At 39.6% G+C, this 17,891-nt stretch overlaps 1 protein-coding gene across 5 annotated transcripts in view; it reads left to right on the forward strand.

Annotated features, from left to right (window-relative positions):
- Positions 1-17,891, forward strand: part of RBM6 (RNA binding motif protein 6) — a 93,609-nt gene that overhangs the window by 28,416 nt on the left and 47,302 nt on the right. Inside the window, exon 1 of one of the 5 annotated variants that reach the window (XM_077777381.1) lies at positions 9,316-9,358. The exons of the other annotated variants lie outside the window; for them this stretch is intronic. The gene's annotated coding sequence lies outside the window, so the exon portion shown is untranslated. Of the gene's footprint in view, positions 1-9,315; positions 9,359-17,891 lie in introns of those variants that run through there. 5 annotated transcript variants of the gene reach the window in all.

The raw sequence follows: 17,891 nt of genomic DNA on the forward strand, positions 1-17,891 counted from the left end.
TTTTTTTTTTTTTTTTTAATGAGAGAATTGGATTACCAGTCCCACATTATCATACATTTCTTCATGGCAAGTAGAATGAAGTTTTGAAAATACCTGTCAGATCATGTTCTTGCCATGCCAGAAATCCTCTAATGGTTTTCCATCTCACTTGCAAGAAATTCGTAACTCCTTGTTCTGACTTACAGAATCCTGCATGAGGTGGCCCTTGGTTGTTTGACCTCATCCTATACTGCTCTCCACCTTTCTTATTATGCTCTGGCCACACTGAGCCTTTCTCGAGGCTTGACCAAATACAGACTTCTTTCTCTGTTAGGACTCTTGCACTTTTTTCCCCTCTGATCCTCACTTGTCTTCTGGGATTTAGTTCTTGGCCTTAGTTTCACCTCTCAGGGCCTTGCCTCACCATCCACTCCAAAATCACTCCTTGGTTATTTTCATCATATTCTTGTTTGTTGTCATAGGATCTATCACTTTGATGTTTTCCAGTGGTTTTGTGTATCTTATTCCTCCCACTAGAAAGTTAGTTCCGTGATAGCAAGAGCCTTGTCTGTCTTGTTCCCTCCTGTTATGCTTGCCACTCTGTCCGGCACTGATGTGTTCCCAGTACACATGGAATGAGTGAATATCTATTATGTGTACAGAGAGCAGCTATGATCTCCTCTCAGGTGACCAATAGTAAAGGGTTATTTAGGTTCCATAGCAATGCAGTCTTACATCTGCTGAAGAATACGCCTTGGACCAATCAGATGTTTTAACAACTTTAACAGTTGCTTGTTAAAAGACTGTATGTGGATTTTAGTGGAAGAGGTGACTTTTATAAATGGCGGTCCGTTTTTTTAGGTTGTGTGATAACCTACATTGATCTTGCAAGATGGACATTGCTCCTAAGGGGACTGTAGAGTTCATCCTTTTCACTGGTGTAATGGGGGAGCCAGTCTGTAACAGAAAAAAGATTAATGCCTGCTCACTGACTTTAGTAATTATGAATTTAATTTTTGTTTCATTTAGAGCTTTGTAAGTACAGGGTTATAACTTTTATCCAAGATATCCAAAAGTCAAAATTATAACTTTCTGAATATAGAAAGATGTGATACATAGGTCATATATGAATTCTATCCCCGGTGGGATATATATCAAACATAGTAATACTTCTGCAGCAAAATATATGAATATTCTCACTAAGAGGACTGACTAAAGACAGTAAATAGACTGGTCAGGATTTGTCTCCAAATGACTTCACATGACTTGAAAATTTACCAAAAAACATGATATTTAAGAAATTTTAGGATTTTAGAATTGCAGTTAAGAATCGTGAACCTACATAATATTGTGTATATTTGAGGTTTTCTTTTACCATTTGCAAATATGTTATAACCCCATTAGTTGTAAATTGCCTTGAGTAACATGATTACATTCCTGGAAAAAGTATCAGGAGTGACATGTCTTTTGGTGACTGAATGAATAAACTTTGGTAGGTACATATGGTGGAATACTGCTCAGCATTAAAAATGAAGAAACTACACATATATGTAACAACATGGATAAATTTTAGGTATTATGTAAAAGAAATCAAATTCAGAAGGCTATGTGCTGCCATAAAAAGGAATGAAATACTGGAACATGCTATAATTTCGATGAATCTTGAAAATATTGTGCTGAGTGAAAGAAGCTAGGCACAAAAGAGCACATACTCTCACATAATCCCATTTTTTAAAATGTTTATATATTTATTTTGAGAGCGAGCGCACAGGAGTGGGGAAAGGCCAGAGAGAAAGGGAGAGAAAGAATCCCAAGCAGGCTTAGCACTGTCAGTGCAGTATCCGATATGGGGCTCAATCCCTCAAACTGTGGGATCGTGACCTGAGCCAAAATCAAGAGCCAGAGACTTAACCGACTGAGCCACCCAAGTACCCCTGACATGATCCCATTTATATGAACTATCCAAAATAGACATACCCATAGAAAAAGAAAGCAGAGTGAGTAGTTTGGTTGTTACCAGGGGCTGGAAAGGGAGTAAATGAGGAGTGACTGCTTAATGGGTATAAGGTTTCCTTTCTGGGTGATAAAAATGTTCTGGAAATAGTGAGGATGGGCATGTAACATTGTGAATGTACTTACTACCACTGAATTGCATATTTTAAAATGATTAAATGGTATATTTTATGTTTTATGTATTTAATCATAATTTTTAAAAAGACTATATACAACATGATTCCATTTCTGTGACATTCCGGAAAAAGCAAAATGATAGGAATAGAAAATAGTGGTTGCTAGGGTGTTGGGGGAGGAGTTGGAAAGTGGAAGCATGATGGAGTTTTGGGGTACAATGGAACTGTTCTGTGTCTGCGTTGTGGTAGTGCATCAATGTGAAATTCACTGAAATTGGTAACTACTGTATTTAAGAGAATTTATTAATAAGAATATCCTTATTAAGAAATAACTTCCTAAAGTTTTTTAGGAGCGAAGGACCATGGTGTATACTTTTTTCTCTCATGTGGTTTAGGGAAAATATTTGATGCATATGGAGAAGGGAGGAAGAGAATAATGATAAAGTAGATACAACAGAATATATCAGTAGCTGAATTTTGGTAACAGGTGTATGCATATATTTGTGCTATTATTCTTGGAACTTTTTTGTAACTTGGAAATTATTTTCAATAAAAAGTTGAAAAACTGATAAGCAACTGGGGTGCCTTGGGTGGCTTAATCGGTTAAGTATCCTACTTTGGCTCAGGTCATGATCTCAAAGTTTATGACTTGTGTGTGTGTGTGTGTGTGAGAGAGAGAGAGAGAGAGAGAGAGAGACAGAGAGAGAGAGAGATACAGCATGAGCAGGGGAGGGTCAGAGAGAGGGAGATATAGAATCTGAAACAGGCTCCAGGCTCTGAGCTTGCTGTGAGCACAGAGCCCCATGTGGGGCTCGAACCCATGAGCCATGAGATCATGACCTGAACTGAAGTCTGACGCTTAACCGACTGAGCTACCCAGGCGCCCCTCAAAGTTCATGACTTTGAGCACATGTCAGGCTCTGTGCTGACAGCTCAGAACCTGGAGCCGGCTTCGGATTCGGTGTCTCCCTCTCTCTTTACCCCTCCCCTGCTCATATTCTGTCGCTTTCTCTCAGAAATAAAATATTTAAAACATTTTTAAAAACTGGCATACAGCTGATGTATTTTATTGTTATGTGATTAGAAATCTTGCAAGATAAAGATTATAAATCTTGCAAGATAAAGATTATAATGAACAGCTTCTGTGAACAATAGAGCAGTGGTTCTCAGAGTGGGTTCTAGACCTTCAGTGTCAGTACTACCTCAGACCTTATTGAAATAAAAATTCTCAGACCTTGCTTTAGACCTGCCAGATTATAAACTCTGCGGGTGAGGCCCAGCTATCTCTGCTTTAACAGATCTTCGACTTTATTTTGATGTGCCCTGAATTGTGAGAACCACTGCATTAGATTGACTATGTATATATTCTTTATTCTAGAACTTTTTGGCACAGTTTAAAAGAGACCTGGTGAGCCGAAAGTCTCTAAAAGAGACTTAGTCTTCTTAGACTTTAAGTCAAGAAGAATAATGCTTTTGTGCATTAGGAGCCTATGGGAAACACTTGTCTTGCCTACCTGATGCTAGAGTAGGGCTGATGCTACTTTATGACCTTTGTTGTACTTTCTGTGTATGTAGCATGTCTCCTCCAGAGATCTTGGAATGGTTGTAGATGTTCTCATTCTCAAAGTGTTTCTGTAACTTATGAATATAGAGAGAATTGCTCTTGGTTTTTAGATGGACTTACTACATACTATATGGTATATAAGCTTGCTGTGATGCTTTTTCCAAAGGAATTTGTGTTATTTAAGCAACAAATGACATAGTTTTTGGATTGTTTCCTAACAAGTCTCAAATATAGAAAGTAATTCTTCACTTCTTCATAGAAGTGAATTCTCCAATTCACTGAAGTGTTACAGAATTATTGTTTTAAAAACTTTAAAAAATATATTTATTGGGGCGCCTGGGTGGCTTAGTCAGTTAAGCGTCCGACTTTCGCTTAGGTCATGATCTCGCGGTTCGTGGGTTTGAGCCCTGCGTCGGGCTCTGTGCTGACTGCCAGCTCGGAGCCTGGAGTCTGTTTCAGTCTGTGACTCCCTCTCTCTCTGACCCTCCCCTGCTCAAGCTGTCTCTCTCTCTCTCCTAGAAATAAACAAACATTTAATATATATATATTTATTTAAGTAATCTCTACACCCAACATGGAGCTTGAATTCATGACCCTGAGGCCAAGAGTCACATACTTCTCTGACTGAGCCAGCCAGGCACCCCTACAGTATTGCACTGTTTTATTAATCAGCGTAGCAAAGTTAGATGGCTGATGTAAGTGGTATTAGGAAGAAGGAGTATCTTGCTTTGATTCTTTCAGTGTTCATTCATATAATGAATGGGTACAGTTTCTGTGACATGCTCATATCCTATCCTTTCATTTTTCACAATTTAAATAGTTCGTTTTTTTTTTTTTTAACATTTATTCGTTTTTGAGAGACTGAGAGAGACAGAATGCAAGCAGGGGTGGGGCAGAGAGAGACGGAGACACAGAATCTAAGCAGGCTCCAGGCTCTGAGCTGTCAGCATAGAGTCCAACATGGGGCTCAAACTCAAGACCTGTGAGATCATGACCTAAGCTGAATTTGGATGCTTAACCGACTGAGCCACCTGAAATGGTTTTAGTTTTTATGACCATGTTGATATAATAGAAGTTTTAAGAAAAGAAAAGAAAAACCCAGAGAGAATCTGTCACTTTAGGGGCAGAAGTCCACCGTGAAATGTATTGACACTGAAGATACAAAACATGCATAGTTTATGATAATCCAAATGGGGTAGTTTAACACAGTAGTTTAAAATCTCTTAGAAAAAAACTGAGTTGGAAAATGCAAGTGAAAAAAAAAAAAAAAGAAAATGCAAGTGAACATTTTTTACATTATTTTTTGGCATTTATAGAATAGACAAGTAAATATTTTTAGTTTTTAGGGAAATATCATAGGCAAATCAGAAAATATCACATTTGTCAATTTCTAAAACTGAAGAAGGTGTTGTCTTCAGCCAGGAGTCTTAATTAGGTTTGGTACCACATTTGGGGAGGATGTTTACAGAGAAGCCTTAAGCAAATGTGGCAGATCTTTATAAAATTTTTTTTTTTAATGTTTTTTTTTTTTATTTCTAGGAGAGAGAGANATGTGGCAGATCTTTAAAAATAAGAATGCCTAGGGGCTCCTGGGTGGCTCAGTCGGTTAAGCGTCTGACTTCGGCTCAAGTCACGATCTCAGTTTGTGGGTTTGAGCCCCGCATCGGGCTCTGTGCTAGCAGTGAGCTCAGATCCTGGAGGTGTTTCAGATTCTGTGTCTCCCTCTCTCTCTGACCCTCCCCTGCTCACGCTGTCTCTCTCTCTCTCAGAAATAAATTTAAATAAGCAAATAAATAAAAATAAGAATGTCTAGGAAGCCAAGAGACACGTTTTATTTAGGGCTGGGTGAGTCTTGTGGAGGAATTGGATAGACCCTGTGGCCAAGTGCAAACAGCACACCTTAGAGAAAAATCCCATGTCGTGCTGGAAGGATCAGGTCAGTGTGGGGAGAGGTGAATGCAACTAGTTAATTTTCGTCTTTGGAATTACCTGAGATTTGTCTGTTTTATTTTCATTTTTATTTGAGGAGAGAGAACGTGTGAGAGGAGAGAGAGGATCTTTTTTTTTTTTTTTTGAGTTTTTAAATTTATTTTGAGAGAGAGACAGCACCAGTAGGGGAGGGGCAGAGAAAGAGAGAGAGAGAATCTTAAGCAGACTCTGCTGTCAGTGCAGAGCCAGACGTTGAAGCTTGAACTCATGAACCATCAGATCATAACCGAAACCAAGAGTCAGACACTTAACCAACTGAGCCACCCAGGTGCCCTCAGAGAGAGAATCTTAACTAGGCTCCTCATGGAGCAGGACTCAATCCCTTGACCCTGGGATCATGACCTGAGCCAAAATCAAGAGTTGGACGCTTAATTGAGCCTCTCAGGCTCCCCTGCCTTATTTCATTCTTTAAAGTTTCCCACCCTAAAAACTGATTGGAAGGTTCTATTAGAGAGCATGAGTGGTTTGTGACTCTTACCCTCATTTGAAGTGGTTACCTGTCATATGAGAGATGGCACTTCCTGTGCCTTTGGTTGGTTAGAAGAATTCATGAAAGAGTTTCTTCTGCTGGAGTAGCAGGAATAAAAGGGTCATTGATCAGCCTGAATACAGCAGCCTGGTTGACTCCCAGCTTCAGTCTAGGTAGGAAAAGTCATTTATATAATTACCTTCAATATGCAGAAGATAGAGGCCATCCATATAAACTCTTTACAGCATATAAAAATACATAGTCAGGGCGCCTGGGTGGCTCAGTCTGTTGAGCGTCCAACTTTGGCTCAGGTCATGATCTTGTGGTTTGTGAGTTCGAGGCCTGCATTGGGCTCTGTGCTGACAGGTCAGAGCCTGGAGCATGCTTTGGATTCTGTATCTCCCTCTCTCTCTGCTCCTTCCCCACTCACACTCTGTCTCTCTTTTAAAAATAAATAAACGTAAAATTTTTAAAAAGTACATCGGGTTCTTCCTTTAACTTTCCACTTGCACGAGAACATCTCATCTGTGCTCACCTTTTCTAGCTTAAATTCTCTACCCTTAAAATGTAAATTAAAGCAATATTTACCTGTTTCTTTGTTTCCTATTTTATCACTTAGGTCTTAATTTACACGTAAGCCTTGGACTTACATAATGGTCATGGTTGCACTACTTTGTGAATATACATACTGCCGAATTGTACATTTTAAGTTTATTTATTTTGAGATAGAGTGTGCCATTGGGGGAGGGGCGGGGGGGAAGAGAGAGAATCCCAAGCAGACTCTACACTGTCAACGCAGAGCCTGAGGTGGGGCTCGAACTCAGGAACTATGAGATCATGACCTGAGCCGAAGTCAGACGCTTAACTGACTGAGCAATCCCGGCGCCCCTATTTTACTTTTATTTTATTTTAATTTTTAAAAAAAAATTTTTTAAGTAATCTCTACAGCCAATGTGGGGTTCAAACCCACAGCCCTGGGACCAAGAGTTGCATGCTCCACCAGTTAAGCCAGGGAGCTCCTGAATTGTATACTTTAAAAGGGTGTAGTTTATGGTTTGAATTACATCTCAATTTTAGAAGATAAGCCTTCTTGGAAATTGGTTGACAAGTCATATAAAGATTGATTTCTTAAAAAGCATTTTCCTGAGTATATAGAATATTTACCAAGTTTTAGCACAGATATTAATGGCCTACTAACTGGTACTTACTGGTAGAGTTGATAATTAATTGTCCCTCGTCTCAGTTCAGTTCATTATGCTATGCTTAGAAAATGTTACTATATTTTCATCTCTTTTTTTCATCATTTAAAAATAAAACAACACCCTATAGCCTTGAAAAGCTTACAATTCATTTTTTGATGTTAACTGCCAAGAGCAAGTGCGAGCAGGGGAGGCGCAGAGGGAGAGGGAGAGAGAGAATCTTACGCAGGCTCCACACCTAGAGCAGACCCTGAAGCAGGGCTTGATCTGAGCTGAAATCAAGAGTCAGACACTGAATAGACTGAGCCACCCCCCTTTTAATCAAGAGTCACACTACCAAATGAGCCAGCCAGATTATGTCTGTGCCATTCTGCTTAGTGTATGGCTCTACCTTTGAAACTTTTGGACAGAGTTATGTTATTGTTTATTGATTTATTTATCCAACCAATACCTGTGGTGTGTTGTGCAGAGGATATGCTGGCCATCATTAGTACTATAATCTTTGACCTTAGAGACTTTAGTTTCTGTGAAAAATGGACATATGGGATGAATGTTCTGTATTCCTCTTCTGAATAGGCCACAGTATCTTAAAAATCAATTTTTGTAAAGGAATTTGGGAGTTCTCATGCATCATGGATTCTTTTTTGGCTTTAAGATTGAAGTTTACTACTCTGGATAACTTGATGAAAAATGTTCAGTTACTTTAATCCTAAAGTCATTAGAAGATGGCAAATTTTAGAGGCAACAGGCTTTCAAAAAGAGTAACACCTAAATGAATGCTCGGAGATAATTATTGGTTAGAGAGGTCAGTAAATAATTGTTAATGACGTCCCTTGATTTTCAGAGGAGGTAAAATAAAATGGGACTTTTCATGGGTGTTATAGGAAATAATCAGACAAAAAGTAGAGAAAATTGCACACAGATGCATGTGGATCCTTTCACTTACCTGGAAGCTTTCCAAATCTTATCATTGAGGGGTTTATATGGAGGTTCTATTATGCAGGCATGTTGTTTAAATCATTGACCCACTGGTGATTAGCTTAAATTCCAGCTCCTTTCCCCTCCCTGCAAATTGAGGGACAGAGGCTTTAGAGCCAAAAGTTCTAAGCTTTAATTTAGTTGTTTGTTTGTTTAAATGTTTATTTTTGAGAGAGCATGAGTAGGGGACAGGGCAGAGAGAGAGGGGAACAGAGGATCTGAAGCAGGCTCCACGCTGACAGCAGTGAGCCCGATGCAAGGCTTGAACCCATGAAATGCAAGATCATGACCTGTGCCAAAGTCAGACACTCAACCAACTGAGCTACCCAGGCACCCCCAAAGGTTCCAAGCTTCTAATCAGAGCTTGGACAGTTTGATCACCAGGCCCCATCCTGATGCTCTCTAGGAGTCCACAGAGAGTCACCTCATTAGAATGAAAAGACATCATATCACCTTATCACTCAGAAAATTCCAAGAGTTTTAGGAACTCCATGCCAGGAAGCTGGAACAGAGACCCGGCATCATTCTATATTACCACAGATAGGGCTCCCAAAGGTGGATCTGGCTGGTATCCAGTACATTTAGTTGGGCATCAGTTTTCTGTTATAAGGCATGGGTGACCTAGGCTTATGGTCTGGTCAAGGTGTGAGTCTCACAGAATGCCAGTTGTTTGACCTTTCTCTGGATGCTGTTTTACTTTTTTTAATGTTTATTTATTTTTGACACACACACACACACACACACACAGCACAAGTTAGGGAGGAGCAGAGAGGTAGACACAGAATCTGAAACAGGCTCTAGGCTCTGAACTGTCAGCACAGAGCCCATTGTGGTGCTCAAACGCATGAACTGTGAGCTCATGACCTGAGCTGAATGAAGTCAGATGCCTAACCAACTGAGCCACCCAATGTCCCCCTAATAATACGTTGTAATAGAAGCACAGGGGTACTGAAATGCATTCCTGAAACCACCCTGCAAAGGAGTTACCATCATTGCAACTTGGTGTATGGATAACCCAAGAGCAGAGAGAAGTGGCTTGACTGGGCTCATGGTGAGTTAGCTTCACATATGTACCAACTGTAGAAGTTACTTTTCTTGTGTGTTGCTCTAGTGAAGATACTCATAATTGATGTGGTGTTGACTGAGCACCACTGTGTACCAGGTATTATGTTAGTGTTGGGGATATAGGAATGAAAACACCTCACCCCTAATCTGAGACTCCTCTTGTTTTGGGGTCATCTCTACATGGGCAGTTTGCTGCAGCATTCAGTGGTGCTTCTCTCTTCGATGATCCTTTTGCCACACTTATACCATCTTTCCTGCCAGGCTAGAGTGTTATTGGCTGGGGAAAAAAGCAGATCTGCAGAGGTTCCTCTTCTACTCCAGATGTTTGCTCTGTAGATTTGTTTGTTTTCAAGTGAACAAAAATTGAACTAGATCATAGACTTCGTAAAGAATAACTGTTCCCAGGGGCTCCTGGCTGGCTTAGTTGGAAGAGCATGTGACTTTGATCTTGGGATTGTGAGTTTGAGCCCCATATTGACTGTAGAGATTACTTAAATAAAGTTAAAAAAAAAAAAGAATTTTGAGGATGTAATGTATGGCATGATGACTGTAGTTAACAATACTGTATTGTATGAAAGTTGCTAAGAGAATAGATCTTAAAAGTTCTCATCCCAAGAAAAAAAATTTGTAACTGTGCGTGGTGATGGATATTAATTATAAACTTATTGTGGTAATCATTTTGCAATATCTGCATATATCAAATCATTATGTTGTGTACCTAAAACCAATACAATGTTATGTATTATATCTCAATAAAAAAAATAATTGTTCCCTTTTCTGACTTACATACCATCTTGAGGTAGTCTATGCCTGTCTGTTTTATGTCTTCCTTTAAAATTTTTTTTTTAATGCTTTATTTATTTCTGAGAGAGAGACAAGACAGAGATAGACAGCGTGAGTAGGGGAGGGGCAGAGAGAGAGGGAGACACAGAATCTGAAACAGACTCCAGGCTCTGAGCTGGCTGTTAGCACAGAGCCCAACACGGGGCTTGAACCCACAAACCGTGAGATCATGACCTGAGCCGAAGTTGGACATTTAACCGACTAAGCCACCCAGGAGCCCTTGTAAGTCTTCCTTTAGACCAAGCTCTCTGAGGGTAAGGACACTCCTCTCTGTTCTGCTCACATAACATTATTAATGTCATTGGAATTGAAATGAATTAAATAAGGGTTAGAATTTCCTAACAAATGATATCCTGGGCCCAGAGAACCATCATAAGGATGAAGTGACCCTAAGACTAATTTTGAACTTTGAAAACTACTTGAAAATAGAACCCATCCCCATTTTTTCCCATAATCAGTTGGCACAGATGGAGCACTAAAGACAATAGAACCATATGCAGTTTTCAAAAATTTAGCAAGTAGTCATAAGTGTGTATCTTCCTTGTTTCATCTTTTTTTGTTAGAAACCAGCGACCCTTATGTGCATAGTTGAGGGGGAAAGGATTGAAAGTGCTTGTAAGATGTCAAAGTAATGAATTTCATAGGGCCCAATTATTTTTTTTAATGTTTGTTTATTTTGAAAGAGAACACGATTGAGGGTGGGAGAGAGAGAAAGGGAGAGGGAAAATCCCAAGCAGGCTCCTTGCTCAGCACGGAACCTTAGGTGGGGCTTGATCTCAGGAAAAGGAGATCATGACCTGAGCCAAAGTCCAACGTTGGATGCTTAACCTACTGAGCCACCTAGGGGCCCTTCCTGGGTCCAGTTCTATTCTTCCCACATGGTAGGTTGACACGTAAGTCAGATATTTTCTTAATTTTCATAATGCAAGCTGCAGGTGCATATTCACTTGCAGGTTTAATAGGGCAAAGTACCTCTTAGAAATCTTGCACACCGGCCTCCTTTGTTGTATTATTCCCATTGATAGGAATTTAGATACCTGGATAAATTGTTTTAGTTTTTGCTAAAGTCTCTAACTTGATAATATTTTACTTTTCTTCTAAAAGCCTGTAGCCCCAATGAAATGGAATTACAAAAATAGAACCTATAGAACTTAGTCCTGTTGAATCTCAACTAAGGTTTTTCATGGTGCTTTTTATATTCATAATGCTTTCTTCCCACAGAAATAATAATCCTTGTTTAGAGAAAAAAAAAAATTGTGTTTTCTTTTTCTTCATTGATACCCAGTATAATAAAGGAACTCTTTGTCCCTGTATGTCTTTTTTTTTTTTTTAATTATTATTTCAGTATAGTTTTTTTTTTTTTTAAATTTTTTTAACATCTATTTATTTTTGAGACAGAGAGAGAGACAGAGCTTGAGAGAGGGAGACACAGAATCCGAAGCAGGGTTCAGGCTCTGAGCTGTCATTACACAGCCCGACGCGGGCTCAAACTCATGGACCACGTGATCATGACCTGAGCTGAAGTCAGTCACTCAACCGACTGAGCCACCCAGGAACCCCAGTATAGTTTAGTTTCAAGTATATAATACAGTGATTCAGCAATTTCTGTACGTTACTCAGTGTTCATCATGATTTCCCTCTGCCTATGTCCTTTAAAATCCTGATTTCTTTTTACGTTTCATAGTTGGTATGTATATTCTGGGTTTTATCAAAATCAGTTAGTCCTCCTGTTGGGAAATTGAGCCAGACTATGTTATTTGAGTTTTTCTAGACTAGTTTGAACGTAGGGCTGCTCTTCTCATTTGCTTAAGTAAATATTGCTCTGTAATTGTTATAAAACTGTGGTTTGGTATAGACATTACACTTGAACAATTGAGGGCCATCTTTGTCAGCATCTCTGAGTCAGCTTTTTTAGGAGTAGAGACTAAAAGATACTGGGTATTATTTATCAGGGCTTTGTTTTCTGTACTTTGTTCCCCATTAAGCACCTAGTTAGTTTTTATCACAGATACTTTTTTGGAGAATAGACAACCACATGATTAATGAATATGAAGATTTGAAATTTTATTTTTATTTTTTTTTTTAAACTGTTTTTTAGGGGCACCTGGGTGGCTTAGTCGGTTAAGCGTCCGACTTTCACTTAGGTCATGATCTCGCGGTTCGTGGGTTCGGGCCCCGCGTCGGGCTCTGTGCTGACTGCCAGCTCAGAGCCTGGAGCCTGTTTCAGAGTCTGTGTCTCCCTCTCTCTCTGCCCCTCCCCTGCTCACGCTGTCTCTCTCTCTCTCTCCTAGAAATAAATAAAAATATTTTTTAAAAAACCTGTTTTTTAATATTTATTTATTTTTGAGAGAGAGAGAGACAGAGCATGAGCAGTGGAGGGGCAGAGAGAGAGAGGAAGACACAGAATCAGAATCAGGCTCCAGACTCTGAGCTGTCAACACAGAGCCCCATGTGGGACTTGCACCCACGAACCGTGAAATCATGACCTGGGCCAAAGTCAGATGCTTAACCGACTAAGCCACCCAGACTCCCCAAGAATTGAAATTTTAATGTTACCTTTATAGATTTCCTTCTCCTTCCCTGTTCTCATCCTCCTCAGCTGCCCCAAAAACTAAACAAAATCAAATTCACATTTCTTTGAGAAATCTATACATTTAGATTAGAAAATGGAGTAAAATAAGCTTTTTAATAGTCCTGTAAATAAGCACAAAGACTCATCAGCTCACCAGACTTCTTCCAGCATGTGGTGGCAGAAGAAAAACATAATAAAAGAATTTTTACGCTTTAGGTAAGAATCTTTCTGTGGGACTGTTAACACTGAGTTTATCGGGGTGCCTGGGTGGCTAAGTCAGTTAAAGCGTCTTGACTTCGGCTCAGGTCATAATCTCACGGTTCGTGAGTTCGAGCCCTGTGTCGGGCTCTGTGCTGACAGCTAGCTCAGAGCCTGGAGCCTGTTCTAAATTCTGTGTCTCCCTGTCTCTCTGACCCTACGCTGTTCACGCTGTCTACCCCATCCCCCTCTCAGAAATAAATAAAAACATTAAAAAAAACAACAACACTGAGTTTATCATCTTAATTATTCCAAATGTTGCCTAGCAATTCTGAATGCAAGGTTGGTTGGTTGGTTGGTTGTGGTTGGTTGGTTGGTTGGTTGGTTTCAGAATGTTTAGATCTATGGGTGGAACAGGTCTACTAGAACTTTTTCTTTCTGTGAATTATTTAAAAAATCCCCTATAATCCCACTATAACAATACAACCATTGTAATCATGTTCATGTACAGTTGTGTTGCATTACATCATTTTCAGATTTCACCTGTGCTTGCTCAACCCCTGTCTACAACCCCATCTTCCTTTCATGAAGTGAGCATGAGAGGTGGGATGTGACTTGGTCATGGCTTCAGTTGGTCTCTGTCTCCACGTTTCTCTAAGTGTGAGCATTCACTATGCTAGCTGTAATTCTGTTATTTATAGTGATATGTTTTTCATACATTGTGGCCTTTAAATGCAAGCCAGCCTCTTCATCTGGTGTCAACCAAAAGAAAAGCGATCTGTTGCGACGCTGGAGGAAAAACTGGCAGTGTTGGACTTAACCTATATTGAGAGATGGTATGTTGTTCTTCATGTTGGGGTGTTTGAGTATGATTTTGACAGTGCATGGTTTTCATCTCATATGCGGACTTTATATCTAACCTAGGAGTTAGATGCGACTTCGCTGTGTTTAATTCTAGTTTTTTCCTATACATGTTTTAAATAATTGTCCTCATTTTTAAAGATTTTAAAATATGCTATATTAAGTATCCTGTATCAAGTATCTTACTGTATTGTACTTTTGGAACCATCATTACAATAAGAATTTTGGGCTTTTGTCTTTGCAGAAGAGTTTTGGTAGCCAGTATAGCAGTCCATGAGTGTGAATGCTTTCTAACTTACTCAGGCACACTCAAAAGGTTTGCTACAGGTATTTTAGAATAAGAATAACTGGTATGCTGATTTCAGTATTCCTTTCATTTCATTTTATGTTAGTTTATTTATTTTTGAGAGAGAGAGAGGCAGGCAGAGAGAGAATCCCAAGCAAGCTCTACACTGCCAGTGCTGAGTCTGATGTGGGGTTTGAACTCATAAACTGTGAGATCATGACCTGAGCCAAAATCAAGAGTTGGATACTTAATTGACTGAGCCACCCAGGCACCTCAATTTCTGTTTGTTTTAGAGAGGGAGAGAATCCCAGGCAGGCTCCACACTGACAGCATGGAGCCCGAAATAAGTTATTGAACTCATAAACATTGCGATCATGACTTGAGCTGAAGTTGGATGCTTACCTTAGTGAGCTACCCAGGCATCCAGATCTCAGTATTTCTTTTTTTTTTTTTAATGTTTTTTTAATGTATTATTTATTTCTAGGAGAGAGAGAGAGAGACAGCGTGAGCAGGGGAGGGTCAGAGAGAGAGAGGGAGTCACAGACTGAAACAGGCTCCAGGCTCCGAGCTGGCAGTCAGCACAGAGCCCGATGCGGGGCTCGAACCCACGAACCGCGAGATCATGACCTAAGTGAAAGTCGGACACTTAACCGACTAAACCACCCAGGCGCCCCCAGATCTCAGTATTTCTTAACGATAGACATAGTCTTATCTGTCTGTGCCCTTTCTGTGATTGGGCTCTGTAAAGTTCAGAACTCAGATTATTTGTATCACTCTATGATTTTATTAAAAGGTGAGAGGCTATTCAGTGTAGCAGTTAATTAATAGCATTGATTTGACTCTGTACTGCCTGGCTCTGAGCCCATATTGCTACTTACTATTGAGGTGGTTTTTAAAAAAAAATATTAAAAAATTTTTTAAATGTTTTATTTATTTCTGAGAGAGAGAGAGAGAGGCAGTGTGAGCAGGGGAGGGTCAGAGAGAGGGAGATACAGAATCTGAAGCAGGCTGCAGGCTCTGAGCTAGCTGTCAGCACAGAGCCTGACGTGGGTCTCGAACCCACGAACCGTGAGAACCTGAGCCGAAGTCGGACACTTAACCAACTGAGCCACCCAGGCGCCTTACTATTGAGGTGATTTTGAGCTAATTATTTATTCTTCTTTCGCCTATTTCCCCGTGGGTAAAATGAGATTAATAGTATTTACCGCATAAGGTAATCTCATGAGGATTAAATTAGTATATGTAAAGTGTTTAGAATGCAACCTTGCACCAAAAAGTGCTATGTAAGTATTACTTAGTATTGTCCACTTTGGCAGTTCCTGAAAAATCCTTCTATAGCTGTGAGATACACACACAAAATGCCTAGGATCAAGATTGGGTATTTTTTTAATTTTTAAATTTTAGGCATCATAATTAAACTTTAAATTTTTGTTACTATGTAATAGCTAATGTTTCAAACAAAGAAATGAAATGTTGAGCTTGTGATTTTAATATTAAATCTGAAGCACATTGTAAACCTACAGTATTGCAGTGTTGATGTATAAAGATGCTCATAATGTCCCTTGCAGACTTTATCTTTTCTTTTCCAGTGAGTGTAGTATCAGAGTCTTGTCTGTCCTTTAGCAAAGTATGAATGTTGTCATGAATCTTCTCTTTCTCTGTGTATGGATTCTATACGCCCTTCTGGGCCACAATAATTACTTCTTTAAATACAGAAAGGAAACTCAAGGCTTTCCCAGTTGGAGTTAGTTCCCTGTGTTGTCCATTTTGGCAACTGTAGAGACAGTTGCTTTCCACACACCTGAACTTTGATATGCTCTGTAAAGGTGACCCCCATACTTGAAAGTGTATCTGCTTATTCCTTGGGTACCCCCTTCTGATTGTGGACATGCATTTCAGTGTTTGTAGTAAATATTTGGTGATAAAAGTCACCTTAGTTGCTTCTGTTATTCTACAGTGTTTCCTAAGAATATCCAGAGCCCTTTACCAAATTCCCAATGTTTTCTGTAAATGTTCACCGAGTTTGATCAAGAAAAGTCACTTGAGGGGCGCCTGGGTGGCTCAGTCAGTTAAGCATCCGACTTCAGCTCAGGTCATGATCTCACAGTTTGTGGGTTTGAGCCCCGCGTCGGGCTCTGTGCTGACAGCTAGCTCAGAGCGTGGAGCCTGTTTCGGATTCTGTCTCCCTCTCTCTCTGACCCTACCCTGCTCACGCTGTCTCTGTCTCTCTCAGAAATAAATAAAAACATTAAAAGAAAAAAAGAAAAGTCACTTGAAAGGATTTAAATAACAAAACATTTTCCATTGTTAACAGGGTATATATAAATACATACACCATTTCTTTAAAGTAGTTTCATTTTTTCTAATAGTTCCTAATCAGAGGAGGCTGATTTTGTGGTAAATTTTAGTAGAGGTTGCAGGGGTTAGTGTTGGTCAAAGATATGAAATCAAATAGAAAATCTCTCAGCCTAAGGTGATGCTGAGATTTCTAGTAGATTTGTTTTCTTCTTCCTGGTTATCTCCTAAAGTTATAAGCAAGAATCAGCCTATATCATTGTAGCATTTCATAATGAACTTGAAGTATTTAACAAGTCTGAAGTCACAGTTTTATTATTATCATAATAAAACATTTCAGGCCATTCAATCCAGGTGACAAAGAACCTAGCCCATCTTACCAAGTTTGGTCTGTTTTTTTGTTACATTTTCTGTTGCTCTAGTTTTTGTTTTGTTTTGTTTGTTTATTTTACTTTTTGGTCTTTGATACCTTAATTTAATGATAGTTTCCTATTTTTATATATACTTACTGCTCAGAATTGGCGTGGTTTGTGTTGTTTCTCTTTCTCTTTCCCTGATTTTTTTTTTCTCATCTGAAAAAGTCACATCTTTTTCTTGCTGTTCATTTGCACAGCGTTGCTCCTAAAGATTGAGCTTCTTTATCCTTGGAGGCAGTGGAGGAAGCATGGAAGCCAAGGTGGAGCATTGCATTGCCAAGTGTGTTATTGTAGTCATGTGGTGCCAGTGTCTGGGAAGTGATAGGATGGGTTAGTATTAGAGCTCAGCAGCCTGTAAATCCCATGAGCCTCCAACCTCATGGGTCATGAGAGTTGCAAATGACACTTGCTTAGGAGAAAGGTGAAGGTATTCTGTAACTCTGATGGTTCATACAGTTCTTGAACATGTACTGATTGCTAACAACTGCTGTCTCTCCCCCAGCCTACCCCATCGCCAGTCTTTGTGCACAAGCACAGTTTTGGACCCAGCTATTTGAACTTATTTATGCTTTTACACCTTCTTCCTTTCATAAAGATTTAAGCTGGTTTATGACTTGAGTTGAAACAAGGAAAAAAAGAGGAGACCTGAAATGGTCTGTCCCCTGCCAACCAGAAGCCTCCTGTGGTATCCAAACAGAATAGTTGCCTCAATCTGTCAGCACTTCTGTGTTTGAAGGTGGTTTCTGCTTGAAAAGTGGTGACTATTAGCATAGCTTTGGGATAATTGCTTCTCCTTCCTCTCTTGGGATACATTTTTTTTTCCAGATATTTCCCTGTTCTTTTTGACTTTGTTTTCCCAGAAGATTCAGCCTGTAATTAAAATGTTTCAGGTACCCACTTGAACTTACTGTGGGATTACCTAATTCTGGGACACCCTCACCAGACCATCAGTGCTAAAGATGGCAAAGGATCTTCTCGGTTAATAGAAAAAGCCATTGTGGAATGACTCTCAAAGTCCAGAAACATCCAGATTTCCTCCAGTACTTTT

Source organism: Crocuta crocuta, unplaced genomic scaffold (genome assembly GCF_008692635.1).
Source record: "Crocuta crocuta isolate KB4526 unplaced genomic scaffold, BGI_CrCroc_1.0 scaffold77, whole genome shotgun sequence".
NCBI classification, from domain to species: domain Eukaryota; kingdom Metazoa; phylum Chordata; class Mammalia; order Carnivora; family Hyaenidae; genus Crocuta; species Crocuta crocuta.